This window comes from Struthio camelus, chromosome 2 (assembly GCF_040807025.1).
Source record: "Struthio camelus isolate bStrCam1 chromosome 2, bStrCam1.hap1, whole genome shotgun sequence".
NCBI lineage: Eukaryota > Metazoa > Chordata > Aves > Struthioniformes > Struthionidae > Struthio > Struthio camelus.
Window position 1 is genome coordinate 106,512,378 of NC_090943.1, and position 14,992 is coordinate 106,527,369.

Consider the following 14,992-nt stretch of genomic DNA (forward strand, 5'->3'; position numbering starts at 1 on the left):
CATATGTATATACACACACATTTGTATGTAAAGATATACACATATATAAAAATAAATGACCCATTCCCTGCAAGAACTGTATTTTGGCTCAAAGCTACACGTAACATGAAAGTATGCAAGACTACAGGTCTAGTGTCTTTACTGCGGTTTATTAATCTGCCTTCTGAGAAAGCAGACTGATCAGATTTTGTCATCTTCATATTTATAATAAAGATCCACATTACAAACTTCTCACTTTCAACTGTAAGGAATTACTTGAAAGAAGTTCATTTCATATAGTGGAAATATTTATCCAAATAACTGTGTATCCATAAGAACACAGAGTTTATAATCTGTCCCGAAATATTTTCAAAGATCTCCTCCATCTTCAAAGGCAGATAGCCAAAAAAAAGATTTACATATTGAGGAACTGGTGGGTAGCTGACAATAGCTCTCCGTCTGCTGGGGTTTAAACATGAGGCACTAGACGGGTGCAACAGATAAACACAGCAATCATCGATGAACCTTACAAACAAAGTGAACTTATTTCTTCAATAGAATTGACTTATTGCTTTTGCAATTTTGAGTAAGTAATCTGTAACGAAAACAGTGCCTTTTTACAGAATGGAAGCACACTATTTGCCGCAAACGTTCACAAACGTGAACGGGCCTCCAAAATTCAGAGGAGATTGGAAAGGTGGTTCCTCCTCCCTCTAAAACTCAAACCAGCCCACTGCCAGGCTACACCTTTTCAGCCTTCTCTCCACAAACACGGCCTAAATTCGTCCGTCTCGTGCTAACATGACATCGGGTCACGGCGCTGTAGAGTACATCTGATAGCCTGAGATTCAGGCGCAAATCACGATGCCTGGGGCCGGCCCCGGACTTACCTGCTACCAGGCTCTGGCCAGCCAAGCCTGCAGGTACTCGGACAGCCGTTGCTGGCGTTGGGAGTTTAAAACGGTGAACACCTGCCTTCCTCCCCTCCCCCCACCCCTTTGTGTTGATTGCCCGGTCCCGCACCCCCCCCCCCCGCCCCCAACGGCTGCCCGGTCCCGCACCCCCCCCCGCCCCCAACGGCTGCCCGGCCCCGCAGCCCTCCCCCCCCCCCCGCCCCCAACGGCTGCTCTGCCCCGCCGAGCCGCTGCCCGGCCCCGCAGCCCCCCGGTGCCCTCGTTTCCCCTTCCTGGTTTCGGGCGGCGCCGAGGGGCAGGCGGGCGGCCGCCGGGGAGCGGTTGCCGGGCGGCGCTGCCGCCGCCGCAGGGGGCACGGCGGCGCCCGCGGCCACCTCCAGCAACAGGTAGGGCCACAGCCGCCGCGCTGTGGGAGGTGGGGGAGCAAACGGCAAGCAGCCCGCAGCACCGGCGCAGAGCGGGAGCAGCTCCCGTCTCGCCGGCAGAAGGAGGAAGAGTGAGTGCGTGTGTGCGGAGGGGTGGGGGAGAGACCTACACGCGCTGCGAGCGCCGCTTGGATCAGAGGTTTCTCCCTTCCCCGCTCCGGCTGGCGAAGTCTCTCACCAGCCCCCTGCCCTCCCTGCCTCCCCCCGCCCCGGCTCCCAGGACCTCGCCCCCGCCGGGAGGGGGCCGCGGCCCGGGAGGACCCGCCGGGCCGGGCCGGGCCTTTGACCGCTTTTCTGCCTCGCGGCGCGGTGTCGCGCGTCTTCGCCCGCGCAGGGACGGCGAGGAGAGGTGCGTGTCCGGGGGCAAGGAGGTGGTGGTGGTGTGCGCGGGGGGTAGGAGGCACACCGAGGGGTTCACTCAAGGGGCAGGCGTTTTGGCTTGCCTCTCTTCCTCGTGTCTGCAGCGGGGCGGGCGCGGGGGGCTCGGCGGAGGCGGGCGGGACTGCTCGGACACCTGGAGCGGGGCACAGGTGGCCGCGGGGCGGGCAGAGGAGAGGAGAGACGGGCGGCTCCTTCCTCGCCTCGGCTGCGCCTGCGGGACAGGTAGGCGAGGGCAGTGGAAACGCCGCTTGCCGACGCCTCCGGGGCTGCCCCCGTCCCCGCTGGGTCGGAGGGGCCGCCGGCGGAGGTGCCTCCCCGCTGCCGCCGGCGGGCGGGGGAGGTGGCAGCCCTGGCGGAGGGCGCGCCGCCGCTGTTACATAACTGGGGCGGGGGGGGGGGGGGGGGGGCTGACATGTCCTCGCCAGAAGGACGAGGCCCGAAGTCGGTCGCAGGGGCTTCCGGTCTGAAACCGTGGCTGTGTCCGGAGTTTTAAAAAGAAACGGCCAACTTCCCTTTTTACCTCGCTGCCGAAGGCTGCGTGACGGCGCCTGGGGGAGGAGGGAGAGAGAGAGGGCAGGTGCCGTGCCGTGCCGTGCTGTGCCCGGGCGGGCCTGCCGCCATCTCACCTGCAGGTCGCTGCCCGCCCTCCGCCCTGCCTGGGCTCTTGCCAGGGATTAGCGTGAACTTTTATTATTATTATTTTTTGTATGGGAAGTGCTCGGTGTGCTTGGTGGCAGGACAGGGCTGCGGGTCCGCTGGGCGACTGCCGAAGGGCCCGGCGAGTGGCTGGGGGGCACCTTTGGGGCTGCCCCGCTCGTGTGAGAGCCCTGGCCTGGCCGACGTCCCCGTGGCGGGCGCGGTTTGCGCTGTGTGACACCTGGCTCTCTGGCGGGTCTAGGTGCTCGTTTCACTTTATAAAACTGCCGTAAGCTACGGTGCGTGCTGCTCGGGGGCCTGGTCTGCGCTGCTGCTTCTTTTCTTTCTTCCTTCCTTCCCCCCCTCCCCCTCCTTGGGTAGGTAGGGTTTGGCACTGGGTGGCTCTGTGTGCATGCGGGGCTGCCACTGGGCTGCCACGACAGCCGTTCTCGTGCATAAGGTCCAACTTTTTTGAAAGGCACTGCGCACCTTATCGCAAGAAGAACGTGAATGTGTGTTTTATAATATCTTTAAGTAGCTTTTTCATGATAATGGTTATTTCATGTGGGCATCAAATTTGTCTTTCTGTACATCAGATACTACATTTGGAGCATTGGTGATTTTTATAAAAATGCAGAAACTGAGGAAATAAAGGACACAACAAAAACACCAGATTTGAAAATGCCAGAGGCTCTCTTGTAGAGAAACTGAAGTTTTCCATTCCCGAGTTTCCACCAGTTTCAGTGGGACCAGAACTGAGTCTCGAGTGATTAGGATAGCGACAGAACGTATATAATACTGTCTTATTTTTGTTGTGTCCATTAATTATTTCTAAAATTCTGAGATTAAGAAACATAATTTTGTATTCGTGTTTGAATATTGCTAGTTCACCTATACAAAGATATTAACCTGTAAATTATGGGACAATTGTTTATAAAGGCTTGAAATCCATGGCTAGAAAGATGATCATGTGCTCCCTCATGTTAAAGGTGAATAATAATAGAGCAGCAGTCTTGTTTTATGGTAATCTGGTGTTGAGTACTGTTGGCAGCTGAACAGCAAAGAGTTTTCCAAAGACTTTAAATAATCTTAAAGCGGTAAATGATGACTGGTGTGAACTTGTTGAAGCTTTTGGCCATCATGGATTGCATACTTCGGGTATTTCACATCTACTTTTGCCTCTCAGCCTTCTGAATACTGGTGAGTACCTATGAGAACAGTAAAAAAAAGCCATACTGTGATGCACCAAAGCCTCTACTGGCAGTGGCCAAGAGTAGATACCCAGAGAAGTCTATATGGGGGAGAGCTTTTAATGATGCTACTCCAGCACTCTGACCGAAAGCTTGTGGCTCAAGGATTCCTCAAGGCAGGAGTGTTGTCTCTGTATTTAGCAGGCCTTAATGATTTTTCTTTGATGACTCTATACAGTAGTTTTTTGAACCTGTGTAAACTTTTAGTAAGAGAATAGAAAAGTTAACTGGGGAAATGGTGATGGAGAGCGGATGGAGAGTTTTATAGACGTTATTGGTAGCTAATGTGACAGTTGGAAGGTGATTTCAAGTTTGTAAATGCCCATGCAGAGAAGTTGCATTAATGGACATTAATTTACAAAGCAAGATTTGTGCATTAGCCTCTGAAATAATCCATCTAAAGTAAAATGTGACAGTTATAACAAGAAAAAGGCAGAGAATGTAATACTCTCCATAGTACAGTAATTAAATGGATTCAAATTCATTGTTGCAGAGATGGGATGAAATGGATGGATGGATGAAATGTAATGTTTTGTTACATTTCACTGGGTTTATAATAAGTAGAAAATTAAAGATAAAAATTAAGAATTTATACCGTACCAATGCAATTACAAAATATGACACAAGCTTTCAAGTCCCAGTTCCATAATGATAATTACTATGAATAAAGTAGTGACTGTTAATGATTTAACTGGTCATTATTGCATTGATAAACTTAGGATAACCACAAACTTTTTCCTTAATGGTAGAAATTGCAGTATATTACTTAGAAATAGTTTCATGTTTTTAGTCACTTAGTTTTGTATGTTCGTGAAAATTTTCATAACAAAATTGTTCTTGCATTGCATTTTTCTCAAAAGCTCTGCTACCATACAATGCTTTGGTTTCTAGTCAACTGAAGTTTTTCATCTTCTTTAAGGGCATGCTTGTCTGAGTTACAAAAAATTGTAGATTCAAGATTCAAGTTATCGTGCAGAAGTAGAGAAGCAGTGTATTTGTTTTCAAGATATGGCAACAACCAAGACTTGACTGTGGTCACCCCATGAATCAGTGGCAGAATTAGAGCATGCTTCTATTTTTTTTCCAATTCTGAGAGTTTGAGGTGATCAGTGTTAGTGATGTGCTGGGCTACAAATGAGTGTACATGGAAAGGTAAAGGCAGGATCAGCCAAGGGAGTGAATTGTCCCAGGGGAATGCCAGTGGATCTTCTCTTTTGATGTTGCTTGGAGAAACACAAAATTTGTAAAATAGAGGCTTCAGTCTCAATACCACTGGGTATGCACAAATTCCCTGTTTTTTTTTTTTTTTTTTTGGTGATGTTTTGGTTCAGTAGTCTATGTAAGATATTCATACGGTTGAAATAGCCGCTCCAGTTATTTGTTCCATCAAATAATATGTACCATTATAGTTTAGGCTCTAATTACTCTGCTACATGATAGTTATAATTAAAGAAACTCTTTCATTATAAATTGTTGAGAGAATGCAAATTAGACTGATATCCACATCTCATGCTTCTTCTCAGCATAAATAGCAGAATTATAAATGTTTAGAATCATCTGCTACCCATTTTCTGTTAACATCTTATCTACCAGAAGGAAGGGCTGTGAAAATAGATGAGTGCTCATACATTAGAACGTGAGCAAATGTATTCAAATTTGTACTTACCAGAACTAAATTGATTAATTTAGGTGAGAACATAACAATTTTGTCAGTCAATAAAATACACTTAAGACTAATATGGATGAAATGTATTATTTTTCTATAGCACCGAAAACACACCAGTGTTTAATGTCAGAGAAGGTCTGAAAGTTTGCAACCTCAAATTCAGATCTTGCATACATGCAGGTTTAAAGTTAAAAGTCTGTCATGGGTTAAAGGGTAGTACAATCTTCTGGTTCATTGGTGAAGTGCCTGGTCTTGCAGGGTTTAATTACCTGAATAATTTTTCTCTCAGGCAGGATGTCACATGGAAGCTGTGATGCATGTTTTCTGTGGTGAAGGTCTTACTAAAATAAAGGGCACCAGTGATCAACAGTGCTATGTCAAAGTTAAAGTGTTTAGATGCAGTTTTGAATACGGATAGCTGATGCTGTTCTGTAAAGCAAGAGTTTGTCTGGTTACTTTAAAATAACTGTGTTGAAGATTTGAAAGAGCGGCATCAGGAAGGAAAGCAGTGGTAGTGGAAAAGGCTATTGTAGCTGTCCAGAATTGTTAGGTGCTTCCAAGAGGAAAAACAGCAGGACACTATCACTTCTGAAGAAGCCTAAAATATTGTGTATAAAATAAAAGTAACAGCCAGTGGGAGAAGAATCAGAAAAAGGGTATACGCTTAAGAGCTCAGCTGCTCAAATGACTTGTGCAAGTGGAGCTTTAGAGAGAGAGCACTAGATTCCAGTAGTTTATTTGCATATTATTATTTATATTATTGAATACCCATTTTCTGGGGCACCCGGCTTTCTGCATAAACTGCTTAATTGGAACCTAATTAGATACTCAGTATAAAATAAACAATTTAGTCTCTGACAGTCTTGATCCAATTGCTACTGATGCCCAAGGCAGTAGCTAACTTCAGGGAAGATTACATTATGGCTGTATTATTGTAGCCTTTGGTCATAGTTGTGGGCCTCATTGTGCTAATCATTCTGCAGGCAGATTGTTCCTACCCTGAAGAGAGAACTCACATGAAGCATTTGCTTATTAAAGAAGCACAGTATGGTGATAAATGCTAATACAGTCAACAATGAATGACACAATCAAAATCTAGGTCTCTAAGGATTTTGTCCACCTGAGAATTTGAATGAAATGTCCTTAGTTGTGCTAAGCACTGTAGAGTTAAACTGTACACAGAGTAAATCACGTCTTTGCATAAAACTTTATTAGCAGTTCTCCCCCCCCAGTGAGACAATGATAAGTGTCTAATCTTTCATTTTCATTGACACTAAATAAAGGATACTAAATATGTCAGACTTATTCTTACAGGTTTTCTTTCACTTAATCGTCTCATTCGTATCATTACATTTTTTCTCTGTTTATTTCTCTGGTTATTTTCATGTATGTATTTTTTGCAAATAAAGACAGTCCTCTCTTCTACCATCTAATCACCATTCAAATATCAAACAGAAGCCTGGTTAAACTATTTGTGTCAGGTAGGCTTTTGGGTATAGTAATAATCAATTTTAATGTTGCTTATGTAGATAATGTACAGCAATTTCATTAACTTTTTGAACCACAAATTGTACTCATGACTCGTAAAAACAAAAAACCAAAAAAACCCCCAAAAAACAATGTTTTCTTGCTTTGCCAGCTGTTTTCCACAGTTTGAGTTATTTAAAAATAAGAAATTCTTCTGATGTTCAGGAGATACCAGTGACCCTCGTTTCCATTTACTATACCTCATTTTCTTATTTGAGAAGTTCTTGCGGACTGAAACTGTGAAAAGTGAGTCATATTGGCCTCAACTTTACTCTAGAGAACAAAATGCAACCTCCTACTATTTTCTTTAAAGAGTCCAGAATCTATTGAGAAGATATTTTTAGGGCTAAAGAACTTCTAAAATGCAGGTGCTTAAACAGTTTCCGACAAGCATATTTGGGCTTTAACCTTCTGGGTCTCTCATACTCAGAAAAGTGCTTTACACTTCTTAAAAATGCTTGGTTGAAAAATAACTGGACAAGTTTTTGGTTAATAAAAAGTGGGATCATTCCTGTAACACTTCTTACATCAGTTGCAATAACTGTGAAATCCCAGCTTTGCTGCTTGGAATAGCTGTAAATCTTGGACACGTCCCAGGAAAGCCCACGCAGAGGGCAAGTGAGAGAAAAATAAGAAATAACATGGAAACTTCCAGCCAGATTTTTCCTTCTCTCTTGAAATGCTTTTGAAATAACCCAGTAGCAAAGTTGCAGTTTTCTAACTCTTTACTTCACGATTGATAATATTGTTTTTTCTTGAAGCTTTAATAAGGTCTTTCAAAGGGAAGAGAGAAGCAGAGTGATAAATCTGAAAAGATTTGTCAAATGAGAGCTTCCCTTTTTTTGAAATATACACAGACTGCAGGTGCAATAGTTTATTGTTATCTTTTTTTAATTTCCACTGGTTTTGATCAATTTATCAACTGCTCCATACTAGATTTGTTTTGCACATTGGAAGGAAAGTTGTTTCTTGGAACAAAATAAACGAAGGCTACAACACTTGCAAAATTTCTTAGTGTATTATTTTAATTCTTAGCATATCATTTCTTGAATATTTAAACACTGGGATCGTTTAAATTTAAATATTTCCCTCACAGGTTGGGGAAATTAAGAACGGAAGGGATCTACATATTAGACTTCCTATATTGAAGTAAGGTAGAATGGCTTCTGTTTTGGTGATCTTTGAAAGTAATCTCAATTTAAAAAGTGCTATCAGCATGGCCATTGATGGGAAGACTGGCATCCAAAACAGAAGTTTATACTTACCTCATCAGATGCAGATAGTTAAATGTTGTCTTGACCTCCACTGGTGCCTGATACTCCAAACACACCTGTTTATCTGCTGCTGAAGTAATGAATTTAGGTTTGTAATGCTAGTTGAGTGCTTTAGGTGGTAAGCAGAGGATACCAGGTTTTTTACCATCTCCTCAAATTTTTTTTTTCCACAGTCTTATCGATATCACTCTCATCTTGTCCACTCCAGCAGGCCAAATTTCACCCATTGCTCAGATTTTGTATAGGCTGAGTTAGTCTCCTGAGTGATATAAAGGCCAGTTTTTTTTTTTAATGCCTCTGCTCCGTAGACTACAGTGGAGAGCTGTTATTGCCCTCTTGCCTTAAAATCTGTGTGTAAAGCTGAGTGTCGTCAGTATACCAAAACTCATAGCCATTTTCTTCTCACTAATATTTTCAGAATTCCCATTGACTTCCTATAGTGCCCACTTCCAGGAAGTATTTGTTTCACAAGGTCATGGCAAATTCCTTGAACAGCATAGATCTCGGGAGAGACTCACTGGCTTCTGGGATTACCGTTCAGTCAGCAACATCTCATGGTTAATAGCAAAGCAGATCTTGCTTTACAGTCTTATGTAATGCACTGCAACACTTTTCGCTCATCTTTCTTCATCATTGTTATTTCCCAGATGTTGACATCACTCTCTTCTTAGGAGCATAAACAATTCAGTTAGTCCTTAATTGGACTATCTTTTTGAATCCTGTTAATGCTCAGGATGAAAAGTAATGTTGGAATATCATTTGAATAGCTAGTACAGGCAGAACTTGCAGTGGTTAAAATAAAATCAGATACCTGTCCCTTTAAGTGTTAAAACAGTACAGAAAGAATTATCATGGGTTTACCCATCTGCCTGTTTTTTGTATGAAGGACAACTACACAACTTTTTGTCTAGAAAGGACCAATCATACTGAAAGCTATAATGGCAAGGACTGAAGCCAAAACAAGAAAAATAAGACCGATACTTTCCACAGATTTATGGTAAGGGATAAGATACTAATGAAACAATATGAAGTGGTAATTTTGGAGATTGACATGTCCCTCAAATCCTTATCCTTAAAAATTGATATAATCCTTATAATATGAAACTTTCTAACCCTGAGATAGTCATTGTGCTGTATTCATAGCATTTTGACAGTTCAGATCATTCTAGAGAACTAAAATAGGAATAGAAAACAGACTCCCCTAAAAGAATACTAAAATCCGCTATCAAATTACACAGGCCCATTTTTATCTGGACCTTTAGTGAAATGGTCACTGAAAAATACTCTACTTAGCAATTTGATTACAGGTGTTTTCATCTCTACGTTGCTTAGTTTAATGGAAAAAATATATACCTGAAAGGTAGACCAACAGACAGTGATGAGTTATTGTGTAAATAGAAGTTTTTTGATTACTGTAGTTGCATGGAATGATTCATATATCAGCAAAATTAGTGATGACCTTTTCACGTTCCTGAAATTAGCCCTGGTGTTAATTCTCCTTTTATTTTTCTGAAAGGAGAAAGAAAACCAAACAGTGATGTTCTATTCATGGTTATTTTCTGGCTTAAAATATACGCTCAAGTAATTGGAACTGACTTAGAGGAAAACAATTATAATTATCTACTATTTTGGTTCTTGTTGGATGTTTTAGTGTCTTTTCCCAAGTGGTGGTAGTTGCTATATCAAGGGGCTTATTAACTAAAATGTATAGTTTCTACAAATAGAAACTCCCTGACTTAGATTTTTACTATCTTTTATCTGTGCAGTTACTTTGCCCTGACTTGTTTGTGGAAAAGAGAGATAAGTATAAGCTTCTGCATAGCTTTCATCAGCCTAGTCTGACTCAGCGCTGTTCACCTGGAGGGCAGGCAATAAGTTAGCTTTGTTTTTGTTTTTCATGAAGGTAATCTTGTCCAATGGAATAGAACACATAACAAGGTCACACAGAAAGTTGATTTTGTTGTAATTTTAAAGGGAATTTTAATAGGTGCTTTTCAGCTAAATGTAGGACTATTAATACTGAAAGTTTGTCTTAAATTTTGATTGACTTGAGTGGGTTGCAAAATGTTTTCCTCTTCTCCTCCTCATGCAGTGAAAATAGCTTTTTAATTCATATCACTGTCGGATTGTTTTTTGTTTGTTTATTTGTTTTATTCTAAAACCTGAATGCCTCAACCTTCTTTATTAACAAAAGCACTTCCACATAGAGGCTGGAACTTGTAACCACAAGTCATAATTCCGTGTGCCCTAGAAAGTGTAAGAAAGGTTGAAAAATATTTTCCGTTACTTTTAATTAGTCTTTTATTGTAAGGTTTTTTTATCTTTCATCTCTTTGTGAGTAATGTTTTGTCCAGCTATAAGGCTTTGGTGAGAAAGTCAAAATATACCTACCACAAATAGCATGTAGCAACAACAAAAGTATGCTTTTTGACTTAATGGCGTTGTGTGGCACAACACTGAATACCATCATAGTCAGTAGTCTTAACTCCATTTTATATTCTGCTACTAGCGATTATTATATCAACTGCAAAGGGGACACTGTACCTGTAGTCTTTTCCTCTTTATGATTAACATTTGGTTGGAGGGAGCGTATGTGTGTTTGTGTGTCTGTGTATTTTTTTATAACTTTAGTGCTACTAAGTAAATTTTGGATTAATTGTAGTTAAGTTTGTTCAGTCTTCCTGATTCAGTGAGCCAAGCAGCATTATTGAGGCTTTTGAAGGACATGTTCTGTGGGGCCTTCCTCAGTCACATAACTAAATACATACTTGCATATGCAGTTCTCCTGTTGTGCATGAAGTTCAGAGAATGGTGAAGGTATGCAGTTTACCTGCATGTACGTAGATTATTTGTGCAGCATGTATTGAGTATGCCTGAAGTTTCTGTTGTCTTTCTGGAAGCATTGTGCGTAACTATGCGTGCTCTGCGTGGCATACGTACACAGTTCCGACATAGATTTATAGACTCACTGAGATTGGAAGGGGCCTTGAGAGGGCTCCAATCTGTCCTCCTGCCCAAAGCAGACCAGGTTACTTAGGGCTTTGTTCAGTGAAGTCTTGAAAAGCTCCTCTTGATATAGCCCAGGATGTTGTTAGCCTTCACTGGCTGCTGGGGGCAGGGACTGCTGACTCCTGTCTAGCCTACTGTCTGCTAGGACCTCCAGGTCCTTTTCAGCAGAGCCGCTCCTCAGCCAGACAGTCCTCCACCTGTGCTCTGGTAGGGCGTTAGTCTGTCCAAAATGTTGGACTTTGCATTTGGCCTTGTTGAATTTCAGGAGGTTTCTGTCAGGTCATTCCTCAAGCCTATCTAAGTCCTTCTGACTAGCAACCCTGCCCCTTGGTATATCAGGTACACCTCAAGTTTGATGTTGACTGGACACTTGCTAATGGTACTTTCTGTACCCTCCTCCGGGTCACTGTTAATGTTATTAAACAGGATAGATCCCTGATTTACTCCGCTTGCAGCCAACCTATGGCTAGAGTGCAAACCGTTAACCTGTTGAGCCTAATGACAGAGATTTGTTTGTTTGTTTGTTTTTAGCTGTCCAGTTGTCCAGCCGCCTAGACTGTTACCTAGATCACCTTAGATAGAAAGGTGCTATAGGAGACTGTTGAAAGCCTTGTTAAAATTAAGGTAGATATCCACTGCTTTTCCCTCATCCACAAATCCAGTCATTTTATTACAGAAGGCAATCACTTTGGTCAGTCATAATTTAATCTTGGTAAATCCATGCTGTCTCTTCGCAATCACCTGCTTCTCTTTCATGTGCCCAAAACCGACATTCAGGTATACATGTGTTTGCACATGCCATGGAAGCAGACTAGCTAACAATTGAAGTAGGCTGGACTGAGTTGCTTTCTTTCCCAGTGATATCTCGGACTTGGTGACATGCACAGCCCCTTTCCTGCTCATCTTTTCTGGATGCTTAATTGTTGCCCTCCTGGAGGTAACTGTGTGCATGCTGGTCACAGACGGGTCACCTGCAGTTTGGGAATGTGGTAATGAACGAGTTGGGACTTCATGTGGCCTGAGGAAAGATGTTTGTTAGGAAAAAGGATGCTGCTGCTGGAATGACTCGTGCACTCTATATATTTGAGGATTTTGCAAGAAAGGCAGGTGGCAGCAGAAGTTACAGTAAGTTTGATAATTATATTGGTTTGATTATTGTATTGTGATCTGTTTACAGCCAATTGGCTTTGTATTGGATAGTCTTTCATGGAAAAAGAGTTATTTAGTTCCATAATTCTGCTAATACCTTGTTAAACAAATAAATGCATATATGGGTGCCAGTGAGTAGGCATGTGAAAGTCTTTATTTGTATTCTGTTACATTCAGGTATACTGAAACACATATAAGACTTTTCTCCCCTGCCTTGTGGATTTTTTTTTTTTTCATTTAGTCATAATTTTGAGACTTTTCCCATTACTATAATTTGTCAGTTGATCCTTGGAGGGGAAAAAAAAAGCTCAATGTAGTAAGACCCACAGGAAAGCTGAGATTTACTTAATTTGCATCTACTAAGAAGCAAACAAACTTAACCTGATTGTATGCTGCTGAGCACTAGATTCACAATAACTTACTGGGGGATTTAATATTTCCTGGATCTTGTCAGTGGCACCACATAATTTACTGAATCAGACCTTTAAATCTCCATCTTCTTTTGGTTATTGATGAACATTGACTATTCTGTGTAGTTCATCATATATCAAAATAATTTCATTGTATGACAATAGTTGTCCTTAGTTTCTTGCAGTGCGTGGTTATACATTACATTATATTATTATGTATTATACATAGATTGCATTATTATTTAGGATTTGAAAAACCTAGTGAGAGTCAAGTTATAAATATGTTTAATGAAACATTTCTCCAGGATCAGTACCTGAACTATAATGTAAGAGTTATATCTTGCAGTTCAGAAATGTTGTACTAACAATCCTATCAGCAGTGAATTAATCAGAAATACAGCTTTCATAATTCATTTTAAATGATGTGTTGGAATTAACTTACATTTTTAATGAAGTTCCAGTAGTGTTTAATTTTAGTAAGACAAACAGTTTAAGAAAAAATAATATAGACTGCAAATAATTTTTAGTATTTTAACTCACTCCTACAGGTATCCCAAAAGCTTGGTGTATTCATTTATTTTATTTTATGTTGAAGCTTTCAAAACTAAGACTGAAAAATGCATATGGGAAAAAGTCAGAGGCTAAAAGGTAACTGCTAACCTCTACAGTAAATTTCATCTAAGTTCTTTTGTCTCTAATGCATATGTTTCTTATAGGAATCTGTTTTTCATGCTTTAATTATTTGCAGAGTGTAAATTCGTGTTTCCTTTTACCCTAGATGAATAAACTAGACTCTATGAAAAAAGGATTAACATACAAGTATGACATTTGAAGATGGCCAAATAGATTAAAGGTATTTCACAATCCGCCTATTCTGTACTTTAACCTGAAAGAAATAACCAGAGCTTGGGAAAGAGCAATTAAATAATTTCATAATCACACATGCATTACAGCAATAATACTGGCACACACAAGTATGAAAGCTGTCTTTGCAGTGTCTTCATGATGTAAAATAATGCAATAGTCTTCAGTGGGTTTGCTTGTGTAAGAAAAGACCACCCAAGTGAGTAAGATCAAATGGGTTTATGATAAGATAAATCCATTTTCATATGTCTTACTGAATATGCTGTATATATGCAAGAAGAATTTAAGACATCAATATCTGTCACACTAGCTCTAAATAGATGAAAAGATTATTCTGCACATGTCTTTTTGTGGTATTGAATCATCTTGTGAAGGATTTTTGTTTGTTTGTTTGGGAAGAATGTTAACTTTGGGTATGCTGGCTGAATTCTGCTTACAATTCCGTTCTCCTTGTATAAGAATTCCAGTTGTAGTGTTAATTGAATAAGTAGCCTATTATTTACTGTTTCAAGCGTTTTAAGTATTTGCCATGTTTAAAGTTTGATGCATTTCAGAAATGTTTGAAATTATTCTTATTTGTATATGGTTGGGAACCCTGTGCTTCAAAGTTATTGCACAGATTTGAATCTTTATTGAAACGTAAGTTGTCACTTTTAAGAGATTTGCAGTATTTTTACAGTAATGTTCTGTGAACTAAGTCTGATATACATGGAATATCAATTTTTATAAGGTCTGGTATCGCTCGAGTTCCCAAAGATTAAGCTATCATTAAATAAACCTGGAGGGTACACTTAAAATAAATTATCTTACTTCAACTTTTGTCGTAAAGAACAGGTCTAGTGCATCGTCAAAGAAATTCTTCTGACTGATGTGCTGACAGAAATTCGTAATAAAGAACCTGAGATAGGCATGTGAGTTTTGCAGCCTCACAAAAGTAGTATCAATTTACATGAGACGTAGAAAATAAAAATGACCTTCAGAGGAAGCTAAAGCAAGAAATTGAAGTCCAGATGGAACAGAATGCAGAGTAGCATTACCATACGGCATATATAGGATGTTTATGGCCAGCAAAAGAAAATTACTTCTGCTTGCAATACCATCTTTATAATAAAAGGTTGGAGGGAAAAACAGGCATGAGAAAATTCTCAGTTGGGACAAAAGATGTATCTTGGATTGTGTTTTGGATATGGTTGGGCTGTAGTGTGCAAAGAGTAAACAAGTGAGGAACAAGATATTGCCAGAATGTTATGACTCTAAATGAGTAATACTTGATACGAAAATTATTAAGTGCCCTAATAATTATGAGTATGTGATACCAGTCTGGTACTAACCTGTGCAAATCCCAGTCCTACTTAGCCTGGCCTAGCTATGCCTCTGGCTGTATTATTATCTGCTTATATATTTTCCACATGTGACCTTTAAGAGAGCATGTATGGTATGATCTGCAAAACTTCTCTATTCTAGTGGAGAAGTGATGTAATGTCATTTTAAGTGCTGTAGACATTTAG

General features: G+C 40.8%; 1 protein-coding gene across 4 annotated transcripts in view; it reads left to right on the plus strand.

The window, feature by feature from the left end:
* The first annotated feature begins 1,140 nt into the window (after nucleotides 1–1,140).
* Nucleotides 1,141–14,992, plus strand: part of MBP (myelin basic protein) — a 125,904-nt gene continuing 112,052 nt past the window's right edge. The window contains exon 1 of one of the 4 annotated variants that reach the window (XM_068932021.1): nucleotides 1,141–1,279. The gene's annotated coding sequence lies outside the window, so the exon portion shown is untranslated. Of the gene's footprint in view, nucleotides 1,280–1,453; nucleotides 1,668–2,293; nucleotides 2,332–13,403; nucleotides 13,474–14,992 lie in introns of those variants that run through there. The other 3 variants (XM_068932022.1, XM_068932026.1, XM_068932023.1) reach the window with 3 other exon arrangements.